Here is an 11,934-nt window from a genome sequence, read left to right as displayed (position 1 = left end):
GACAGCCAGAACAAGTGCATCCAAAACTCTGGTAATCAGAGGCAAGCAACAATTATTAACGCCTCGGCATTTAATGTGGCAGATCGCTTACACCCCCAGTTATATTGTGTGTTCAATTCCAGAGCACTCGGAGTTGTCAGTCAGCAGGTCCATAGATCATGGTGACCTTAGCATCATGTCAAGGGGCTTCACTCCATCAGGGATAATGAACATCTCCCACCAGTTTCTTCCAATCATTCATTTGAGATCCAGAAGTTCATCATGCAAATGACAAACAATGTTAATTTTCTGCAAATAATTCCTCCAGATGTCCATGGGATTCCAGCACTCCTTGCCCAGAACAGTAAAATATGTTTGTCTTCCTCCCTATAATTCATCACCAGGCCCACAAATCTCCCCAAACTCTCTATAAACAAAGCGGGAGGCAGAGCGCAGAGGATAATAGTTCACTGCAGACGTGTCTCGCAGTCTGTCCATGATGCACGCGGGGAGAGGAGTGGTGGAAGAAGTCAACAAGTTTCTTCTCAGGTGAGCTGACTTTGACTGCACTTAGTCTTGCAAATACAGTGACTGTGATGGTCTGAGGCAAGCCTCGTACAAACATAAGTCAATGGGGGAGGAAAAACTCAGGAGGAGTATTTCTGGGCTTAAAATTTAGGTCTGGTCTGCAGGAATGGCTAGGTCTGGAGCAAAACCTGGTGCAAGCCTTATCTACGTCTCTTGAGGACTCTCCATTGGATGGTTAGGCTTTATCATGGATCTGTGTAAAGCTGTGTTTTCAGATGAGTACTGAGGCAAATAGGCAGTTTGGTTTCTCCAAGCATCTTTCAGCTCCCTGAACTATGGATCCAGCCAAAAATATATGAAGAGCTCAAATCCAGGGAGGTTTGGGCCATGGAGCACAAGAAGTTGTTTTGGTTTGGACAAATTTGAAGGTATGATGCAGGAATTGGCTCCAGCAAATGTATCTGGAATAGAACAGGCCCATGATGAAGCAGCCAACAAAATGGCTCTATTTTTTACTCACACAAGAGGTCAGCAAGCAGCTAGAACAAAAATACAAGGGGGATGGTGAACATCCTGGGCTCCTGCCAATGTTCCAAAGAATCCAAAGTTCAGGAGAGTGTGTAGGCACCCAGATTGGCCTCAGGCTTGAAGAGCTTCTGTACTTGTGATTTATTTGTCTATATATATATAGGGTTTTTTTCTTTTTAATTTGGTTGGGTATAAAAAAATATATATATTGTTTAATTTGGTTGGAGATATATAGAGTCTTATTTGGGGGGGGGGGGGAAGAGAGAGATAAATACATAAATAAAAAACGTGGACATCTCAAAACTCTTTCTTCTCTGGCTGCTGAGAATACCTAACTGCCTGCTCTTGCCTTGTGTTGGTACCCATGAAGTGCTTGAGTCATCTTGGGAGCTTGGTCCTGAGTTACACCGTGGAAATGGCCTGACCTGGAGACAGGACTGTCTTGGTACTGGTGAATGATGGAACCACCAGCTAAAAGCAAGGCTTGCACATGCTGGAGGAGAGAGCACCTGAGACTCCATGGGAGGTCTTGCAAGGCCACAAGTTCCCTCTTGCCAATGGCACAACTGTGGTGGGTGAGTCACTTAATAGAGTACAGCTTTGAACACCCTTGGAGCATCCTCTTGACTTCAGCAGGGCTTTGCTTTTACAGGTGGGTATTGCTGCTCTGCACTTCTTGATCCATTTGCCACAACCGTAGCAGACCCAGCTTTGCTGTGGCTTTTCCCTCTCCATTCCCCCTGCTACTGCCAGCCCTCAAAGTGCACACCCGCTCCCTCCCCTGCTGGCCTTTTCACACTGGAAGGGTTTTTAAAGGTCCCTCTAAGTGGCAGCTGCTATGTGGCTTTTTGGTGTTTTTTTTATGATGATTTGGAAATTAATTTCTTTCTCGCTGTCATTGGACTACCCTTTCCCCACGTCACAGTGCAGAATGAGCTCGTAACTCTCTTGACTGCCTCATGGCTGAGTTAAGGGGTTCTTCTGTAGCATAGCCTACAGGGTTTTATTTAACTGTGGGTGTTTTGAAGAAAGCAGTGGAGAACTGTCATGCTTTTGCTGTCCATACACTTGGAAAGTTTTTCCTAATGTTTGACTGAAAGCTCCCTTGTTTTAAATTAAGCCTAGGATTTCTTGTCCTTTCTACAACAGAGCTGGGAACAATTGTTTTTCTTTTCCCTTTCCATTTTGCTTGTCTGAAGACTGTAACTATGTCTCCATCCTCTGTAGACTGAGCATCACAAATGCTTTCCATATCTTCTTGCCAACCATCTCCTATAGATTTCCAGTCACTGTTGTCTGTCTCTTTTGGACTGTCTCCAATTTTTCATACTGTCTTGGAGATCAGCATCCCAAACTGGACAACATGTTCCAGCTGAGATCTTAACACTGCAGAAGGCATGTGAGGATAATTTGGACCACTTACGTCTTTTTTGTGCTTTGATCCTGGTTGCCCTTGGCATGATCTTGAACCTGTTTTGGGGCAAGTGGGGTGAAATGTTTCAGTTACTGCCTAGGCCACCTGTTGTTGTCTCCTTGTCACTACACTCAGACACTAATCAGACCATCTGTTGCAGGAACCTGTGTCTCAAATCAGGGATGCTCGGGTGAGCTAATATGAAAGGACAAAAGATGCAGTCTGCTTGCAGGAACTGAAGCTTGTTAACCACCCTGCAGATGCTCTCCATATAGGCTCCTTCATGAGACTGTTTACAGGGTGGTTTAATATGTGCGTGATGACTATTAATATGCAACCTGTGTTGAGTCACACCTTAGCTGATTTGCTGTAGCCTTCCAAAGTGTCTGCCTGCAGCCGGATCAATGCCATGTGGGTTGCTTGTCTGGCAAGTTTAGAGCCTGGAAGAGCCACCAGTGACTTGGATTTAACCCTTGTTGCTGAACACATTGGTGTCTCTCACCTCCCTATTGCTAGAACTGAGAAAATCAGCAAGTGGTCCTTTATCCTTGCTTCCCTTCTGCTTTATTCACTCCTCCAAGCTCCATGCTGTCAACTCTATCCTTACTGATAGCCTTTGACTCCTCCCAAGAAACAGAGGCTAACTGCATATCTGTGCTTTCCCAAAAATGAGTTCTGGGGTGGTGGTGAGCAGTAAGAGCCATTAACAAGATCTGCCTGGACAACCCCTCAGACCTGCGGCGTTTGGGATCAGTCCCTGGGTGTGACACCAGGGCTTTGCTGCCTGTTTAATGTTCCTTCCATAGGAAAAAATTGGAAGGGTTGTGTCCACTGGAGCACTATTCTACTCACAGGGCTGTGGAGGAGCCATGGGGAAAGACCTGAGTCCTTGCTCTTTCCTCATCCCTAGCTCTTTGCATTTTTGTAATTTCTCCTTACAACCATCAGCTGACTCATGGGGTTTTTTGTGCCCAGCCATGCTTTGGTCCCCTTAATAACATCTTAATGACACTCCCGGGGCTTTGTCCCTGGCAGGGCAGCACCTAATCCTGTAGTATTTGCTCAGTTGAATGGGTCACTGGTTTCACTGGACTTGTGTGAAGGACATTATACAGATCCAAGTGCAGTTCAGGGGCTAGGCTATGTCTTGGGCTCTTGCAAGAGGGTGGTTTTATTTCCTCCATCTTGACTTTGCAGTGTGAAGAGCAATATCAAGACACCTAGCTGTGGAGCAGGGTGGCAAGAACAGTCATGAGAAGGAGAGGACTTGATTCCAGCCTGCCTGCTCATTGGCTCGTTAGCTAACTCAGCTGGAGGTAGAAGAGAGGGCGGGTCCAGCCAACAGCTGGAAAAGGTGAGTAGGAAACCTCAGCTTCCTGCGGGAAGGAGGGACTGAGGTCCTCAGGTTGTTCTCCTGCTTTTCAGGATTGGGCCTCAACTAGAGCATGGTTCTGACAAACCTTATGACCTCCTAGCATTAAGGATGGAAATGCAGATTTACTGCAATGTGCTGGTGCAGCTCCTCAGGTGATGCTTGTGTAAGTACAAGATGTGCTGCCTTTGATTTAACCTCTGTCTCAGTGGAAATGACCAAAGAGAACCTGCAAAATCCCTGGTGTTTCTCAGGAGTTTACCCCCAAACGTGGTAGTAAGTCAGTGTAACTGGCTTGTCTTGTCTTTACTGGAGTCTTGTAGGCAATTATCTATTTCTGGCTTCACTTGGACACTGTTTGCAGTCCAAATACTGACAAGTTCTGTGGGACAGCCCCCACCTCCACCTCAAACTTGTCTCCTGGAGTCAGGTGATTAGATGAGACTCTCTTTCATCTAAGTGCTTTTTTATCTTTCTGATCTGTGGAGGGAAGCTGACAGATACCATCTTTAAAGGTAAGGCAAATGGAGCCAACATTTTGTATTCCAGAAATCTCATTATTTTCCAACTAATATGCTGATTTGGGGTGCTGGAGTTTGGCAGTGACACAAGGGTCATTGCTGAACAAAGCAGAAGCAGGTTCATCCTGGAGAAGCCTGCGCAGATAAAATGTGCATTTTCTAGATGTGAATTCTCTGGGTCATGTCAAGGAGTGAGGCATTGTGGGTAATTTCCCTTTGACTCTGACTTGATGGTAGATTTCACAAGAGGAAAAAGTGTGTTTTAAGAAGTTACTTGACACTGATCTGTCCGGAGTGCTTTTCCCAGGCTGGATTTGGGGAAGGATTATCTCAGATTTTCATTTAGTTCTGAAATCCTGGGTATTGGTTTTATAAACTAAAACCCCTTCACAGCAGGTTGCTTGTTCTGCCTTGTTGTTTTAGCTTGATGCATAGGAAGGAATTTAAATTTTCTGAACAGATAGGGCCAGCGCCTCGCTGGGGTAAATCGGCATGGTTCAAATATTTAAAGGCAGATGCATCAATACTGGCAGCTGAGGATCTGGCTTACTTTGATTAAAATCTGATCAAGATTACTCAGCCTTACCAAGGGACTTGGATTACCAGTCTATAAAAAGAAGAGTAGGAGAGGAGAGGACATTAAATATAAAAATAATCCAATGAAGGACGTGAAGCTAAACTCATTGCAAATTGAACAATAATGAAAGCATCCTCCTTCAACAGGTGGAGGGCAGCAGGGCTTGCAGGTGAACACTGGGCTTGGAGCTAGGTCTGAGGTAGAAATATTGCTCTTAGGTTTCTCATGGCCATGGCCCAGCCTTTTAAAGGCAGATTTTTTTTCAAAGGAGAACCTTGCTCATTAAAAAATCCCCAAGGGAGGGTTGCGGGAGGAGATGTGGGTGACAAATCCTGTGGAAAATCCTTGCCTTTGCTTCCTCAGGAGACCTGGGCTAGTGCCAAATCTCACTGGCAAAGAAGTGATTGAAGCTGAGGAACAGAAAATCAACTCTCCCACAGATTTCAAAATGTGAAATCTGTGTTTGTCTTTAGGGTTTCTTACAGTGGTTGAACTTCAACTCTCCCCTTCCATCGCAGCATTTTTTTTGCCTGGTCTTTCTTTTTTAAATGTAAAACGTATTTAAGGAATATTACTATGCTGTGTGATTAGGCTTGATGGACAGTGACTGATAGGGACATTGTACCAAGCTCTTTGCTTGCTGGGCGGTCAGCAACGATGGCCTTTTTCATGCGTCAAGCCACTCAGCACGTGCCTAGCTTTCCCAAGATTTCCTATGCGTGTGGTCCCTAAGCTCAATAAAATCTAGTCTTCCCTGTGCTCTTGTGAAGTAGTGGTGTAGCTACTGGTAGGGCAGGCATACTCGGGTCCTAAGCTAGATGGCTTTTCATAAAATCATAGAATCGTCTAGGTTGGAAAAGACCTTTAAGATCATCAATCCAACGGTTAACGTAGCACTGCCATCCCACCACTAAACCATGTCCCTAAGCACCTCATCTACCCTTCTTTTAAATACCTGTTCTTTAAGTACCTCCAGGAAAAAAACCCAAACCCTATTTGCCCCTATTTGGGGCAGCAGATTTATCTCTCCTCTTAATGGAGCACGCCAACTCAATGGGCTTGCTTGAATGGGAAGAACATCCCTTGGTGATCTTTGTTAAGGGTGTGTGGAAGGAGATCTTCTACGGGGCTTGCGGGACTTGTGATTAGAGTGTCCTTTTGTATCCAAGACAGGCAATAGTGAACAAGATGCACAGTGAGCTAGCTGGCCTAAGAGGCTGTCTGGGGCGACTGGAAGATGCTTTGACTATCTCAGAGGGCTCTGGGAGCATGGAGAGTGGGACTGAGTGGCCTTAGAAATACTGGTGACTTAAACTGATGCATCTAAGATTGCTGGAGGAAAGGCAAGGGGGTTGTGGGACCTCCTGGGCAATTATATACATGGATGGTCAGCAGTATCGCCTGAATGCCCCAGCAGCGATGCCAGTCTGTCCAGTTTTCTTTAATTGGAATTAGGGTCAGATGAGGATAAGATTGTGTTTTAATAAGTATTTGTTAGCAAGTGCTTTCCCTTCCTCCTCTCCCCTAATATTGTTAATTTTCCTTGCAGTAACACGTGCGTCGTTCAGCTTCTGTTGCTCCATGTGTCGTGCCCTGTTACGCCATCTCATTCAGAGCCACAGAGCAGAGGGAATGCTGCCAAGGCTGTTTCTGGGAGTTTGCTCTGGTCCTGCTACTTCCCTGGGAGTGCTCAACTGATCTGTTTTGTTTGCAGGGGGAATAAAATGCTCAAATGTCAGCTTCTGAATGGACTATCAGAGACCAAGGTAAGGACCAGCTGCTCCTTTGTCTTTGTGAGCAGGTGCCTACAAACACATAGCCACGGTAAGTTTTGGGCGATGACTTTTTGAAAGAGAAAAGTTGCTAAGCGGTAAATGTGACCTTCTTGTCCTATTTTAAAAGATATGAGACTTTGCTTAAGGCAACCTTAGGATAAGGTGCTTTCCCCTGCCAGTCCTTTCCCAGGTGCAAAAATGGGGGCTACAAGTGGCTGTGATACCCTGTGGAAGGGTAATCTGTCTGAGATGCAACTGTATTTTCATATGGGCTGTTTGTGAAACAGTGTTAAAAAACATTGTTAATTGAAATGCATTGGTGAACACATTTTTAAAACACCTGCTATCTTGTTGGAGACATGATTATACTTACACAGACTAAACTGCTGCAGGGAAGGTAGAGATGTGGTGCTCTCTGCGGCTGGCTGGGCCATTCATTTGTTAGCACGGGGTTGGTTTTCTGATGACTCAGAAGGGAGCTCGGCTGCCCCTCAGCTATTTGCAGATCTGAAGATCAGTGGTATTGTGGTTATGAACCAGAACTCTGAGTATTGCACTGAGCGGAGCTGGGACCAAAAGCCACCTCAGTCTCAAAGTGCATATAAAAGCAAGCAGCTGAGGGTTCCCAAGTGCCAGGTTTGCACAGGGCACTCACTTGCAGGCAAGTCCCAGAAAAATAATAAGGGGGATGCTAGGTAAGGGATTCTTGCTGCTTGCCTCAGTTTCTTTCAGGCCATGGGAGGGAGCAGAGGGAATTAAAAATTTCAAGCCTCTGTTTGAACCATCTGAAGTAGATCAGGAATGAGAGATCAATGTTGTGCAAAAACAGGGGCTTTACTACTGCAGGAGCTGGTGATGCTGCGTATCTTATACTTTCTGATTTATAATTCCTTCCTGGTCTGGAGTCTTCTCTCAACTGTCTTTGTATGTAAAGCCTGAGGAATATTTGGTGGGAAAGCCCCTTTTCTTGTAGGACATGCCTGTGAGCCTTCTCTACCAGGTAACAATGACTGCAGCAGTAGGACCCTCTTTCTGAGGTCTCTGAGAGTTGGACAGGTCAGTTGCCCACACCCAGTTGTAATACCCTTCCTTCTTGCCTTGCGTTCTCTTCCCTGAGAAAACAGGGTTAATGTGTGTTTAGCTCCTTTTTGCCCACCCCTAATAACTTTCCAGCCTGATGGCTGATTGCAGCTGTGCGTGCCAGAGATCTTAAAGATGAGTTCCTACCAGCTTGATATAAATAGATGGTTAGGGAGAAGACTTTATCTTTGCCCCTCTCTGCCAATGGAGTTCAATCCTTATCAGTCCAAGAGCATCTGTGTGTGAGAGAACGAGGAAAAGAGAGATGTTGTGAATGCCTATGGGGAAAACTGCATCCTACTCCATCCTGGAGAATCCCTCTGCGATGTGTAACATGGAAAATGGAAGTATTGCTGGCTCTGCTACTGGATGAGCACTGTATGAGGCTTTCTTTGTTTGCTTTCACCACAGCCTTTCTTCAGAGGCTGGAAGCAGTGATGTGTGTGGTGTTGCTGGCCTGAGTTAGAGCAGAGAGCTCAGGGACAGGAGCCTGGAACTGGAGCAGAGGATTGCATCCTTCTTCCAGGGGGGATGAGGCTGTTTTAGCCTCTGGCTGGTTGATGGGGCAGCTTTCCCCTGCGGCAGTACTTGCTTACCCTGGGCAATAGCCACTGTTTCTAGGATGGTCCTCTGGCTCATTACCCAGCTCCTTTCCTGCCCTCTTTGCCTTCTGCAGAAAGCCATTTAATCAACAGTGTATCAAAATCATCTGTCTATGCTGGTGTCAACAACCCAGCTTCAGGGACATTTTAAACAATTTTCTTTCCACACCCTGTAATGGATTTCATTGCCAAGGGGATGGAGAGTGGGGCAGCAAAGGTATTTTAATTACATCTGATTGTGGCATCTTGCAGGCTTGCCCTGTCAGTTGTTCTGGCACAGCACCATTCAGAGCCTGCTTTTGCCAGCACCAGCATGTTAGCTGGAGGTTTACTGGTCTCAGAGGAAAACATTGATATTTCACTCCTGACATCATCTTGGGGCTGTGACTTCTCTCTCTACCCTGCTTTTGTGGCATCGGCTTCTTCCACACTAGAGGATTTCAGTCCTTGCATACTATGTCGCTTAGAAGCAGTAAAAACCACAGTCACCTGCCCTGTTGTGTGGGCAGGGCAGAGTTACTTTGCTCTTAAGAGAACCTGCCTTCCTGCAAGGGAGATGTCTGAACCCTTTCCCCTACTCACATCTTGGTTTCACAGCCTGCCCACATAAAAAGGGCTTCTCTTTTTCTTAGTCAGGCAGGGGAGGGTTGAAATGCTGCCTCCAACAAGACTATCTGGAGGAAGAAGGAGGGAACGAGACAGGGAAAGCTGCTAGTTTTGCTGTGCTGAAACACCCTGATCAGACCCGTGGGGCTGGATCAGCGGTGGAGTAAGTCCTGGGACAGGCAGGAGTGTGGCAGGTGCAATAAAGCACATTTTCAGAAGCGACTGCTCACCAAACAAGAGGAACTCCAGCTGGGTGCACGTTGAAATGTCAATGACTGTTGTATCTTTACATGGCTTTAGGTGTATTTTCACTAGCAGTCGGGACTAGTGGTATCTGCAGTGCTGCCTGCATGTTTTCTGGAGCATTCAGCAGGTAGCAGTTCCCAGTGCCCATATTTGACCTGCCTATTCAAAGTGTTTAGCACGCAAAAGGCAGAAACTATTTGAATCTAACCTGGGGTTTGGAAGAAGGAGAGTCCAAGAAGGAGAAGGACAGACTTAAGGCCATTTTTTTTATATGACTACTAATATGCATTTCCATTCTTGCCAAAGCTTTTGGTTCTGATTTAATAGGAAGCTTAATCTTCAATATCCACAATTTTTCAGTGTTGGAATGTGTTTGTGTTCTTAACAACACTCATCTGTGTCATTTCCTCCTCTTAATAGGTATAACCTCAGCTGCAGATTAGAGAAGTGTTTTGTTTGTGATTCCTAGATGCTCTACACTTGATGCATTGTCTTCCTACAGACGCAGGGCAAACACTGCTCCTCCCTTCTGGCCTGGGTTGCAATGATGGATTAAGTAGGTAAGTAATAGAGTGGTAATGAGATAACCACTGACATCGAGCATTAACGTGGGAATAAATGAAGTTACCATCCAGAACTAATGGCCTGAACTATCACTGGGTTGTAATTAATGAATGTGGTGGCTGAGATTTACAAGGATATTTTAGGATGCTGCTTGCATGCAGCTTTGGGTTTTATGGCTTGGTTGGAGAGAAATCAATTAATGCCAAGAACTTAATGAATGGGCAGAAGCTGTTCTTTGTCAGTTTGTAGTGCCCCTTTTGTGGAAGAGGCTAGACTGGCACATGTGGAGTATCTGCCTTTTCTTTACTTCAGCAGGGTGGAAGAAGGCAGGATGTTGTGGCCTCTGACTCCAAGTCACTCACTCTTCAGTGCCTAGTAGAGATGCTGCAAAGTATTTTGTCTTCTGTTTTCTTAGGGCAGAGCAGCAGGAGTCTTTGTGGAGACAGTACATTTGAAGTGAACCCATGCAGCAGGCTGCAAGTCTGCTTGTATGTAGAAAGGATTGCCAGTGATGGGGATTCTTCAGCCAGGGTCTCTGAATTGAGCAATGACAAGCTGCCCTGTTTTGCCCCATGAAGGTAGGGCATCTAGTTACTTCTTCAGGTGGTCTCCTCCCTGCAGCTGTGGCTCTGTCTCCTGCGTGTCACCCTCTTCCTTGCCCTGCAGTCTCGCTCTGGTGTCCTGTGTGATTCGATGACTGCACCTACTGCATGAGCCTCCTGGAGGAGGAGTTGAGGTGTCCATGCTGCATGCACGCAGTGTGCCCATGCTCAAGGGGCCTTGTCTGGAGAGCTATCCCTCTCTGCTTTCAGAGCCTACTAGGCATGTGACCTTGCTAACCACTTCTCAGATGTGTGAGTAACACTTTTGAGGTGGTTGCTAGGCTCTTGCAGAAAACACAGCAGAGCAGTCAAAATTCTTCATGTTAATTGGTAGGAATACTCCAGCAATCTCACTGCTGCCTCCCTCATCTTTCCATGGCAACACTCTCTCTACAGCAGCCCAGGTGCTTGTGGTTCGATATAGTGGGATTTTTTGAGCCCTCTGTCTTCCAAATCGGCCCTTGGAGCATGAAGGGAACATCTGTACTTTTAAAGTATAGGCATCATGTGATGCATCAAATAGCTTCCCTTGGTGTAACCATATTCCTTTTTAACACCGTCAGAGATGGGAAACTTTGGAAACATGCCTGAAATGAGCCCTTGCATCTCTTTGGTGGAAAGAGCTGTTGCCCTGTTTTTCTGACAGGGAGAGAAAGGTGCTAGAACAGTCCTGAGTGTTTCTCTTCCTTCCCATGACCTGAGCCATCACACCTTTCTGTGAGCTGGAGAAAGGAGAGGGACCACAGCTCACAGCATCTGGTAAGCGAAAGGAAGCACAATTTTTTTCTCTCCTGCAGAACCTAGCCTGGATGTCTCCTTCAGGAAGCCAGGATGGTGGCTGGAAGGAGCTGGAGATGAGAAGAGGGAGAGTGGACAGGAGAGAGAAAGTTCAGGCATTGCATCATCCTCACCTCTGCTCCCTGCTGTGAATAAAGGTGTGCAGGACACAAGACAGCACAAATACAGGCACTGCCTGTTGGGCGATGTCCACACTGGCAGAGTTGGGCAGAACTGGGCGTTGCAGAGCACAGGGCTGGTACAGAGGACAAGGTGTCCTCTCTTCCTGCTCCCCACCTCTCTGAAACTTCCTCCATGTGTATTCTAGCACCATTATCTCTTTTAGGACCTGTTTCACAGGCATTTTTAATGATTCCAGGGGAAGATGAGACTCAGATGGCCCAGCCCAAATCTGCCCAGACTTGGGGAGGTTGCCGCTTTGCCTGGAAGCAATAAATTTCCTTGGTGCAGGCTCAGTAGTTTCCTTCCATGCTGAACAGGAGGAAGAAACTTCCACGTGCTGGACCAGCACAAGCCAAGACCCAAACTGAACAAAAAACAGACAGTGTATTCAGGGATATGTAAATCCTCTTCCCCAAGCCTTGGGAAGTTTATTGCCCTCAACAAAGTACACAGTGTGTCTGTCATTCCCGAGGAGCCCAGGCGGGCTGTTATGTGACAAGGGAAAATTACCCAGGCTGTTCTCCAGAAGGCAAGTGAGCAGGAATTTTCCTCCAACCGGTTCAGGACAAAGTTACTGTAG

General features: G+C 46.3%; 1 long non-coding RNA gene across 1 annotated transcript in view; it reads left to right on the top strand.

Annotated features, from left to right (window-relative positions):
• The first annotated feature begins 381 nt into the window (after positions 1 to 381).
• The window catches only part of LOC118452689, a 21,739-nt gene continuing 10,186 nt past the window's right edge, over positions 382 to 11,934 (top strand). The window contains exons 1-6 of the long non-coding RNA XR_004842491.1: positions 382 to 528; positions 1,406 to 1,610; positions 3,647 to 3,803; positions 3,875 to 3,987; positions 6,634 to 6,685; positions 9,649 to 9,788. This is a non-coding gene — a long non-coding RNA (uncharacterized LOC118452689). The remainder of the gene's footprint in view (positions 529 to 1,405; positions 1,611 to 3,646; positions 3,804 to 3,874; positions 3,988 to 6,633; positions 6,686 to 9,648; positions 9,789 to 11,934) is intronic.

This window comes from Egretta garzetta, unplaced genomic scaffold (genome assembly GCF_000687185.1).
Source record: "Egretta garzetta isolate BGI_Z169 unplaced genomic scaffold, ASM68718v1 scaffold187, whole genome shotgun sequence".
Taxonomy (NCBI): Eukaryota; Metazoa; Chordata; class Aves; order Pelecaniformes; family Ardeidae; genus Egretta; species Egretta garzetta.
The sequence above is the reverse complement of the archived record's forward strand: the minus strand, read 5'-3'. Positions and strand labels throughout refer to the sequence as shown.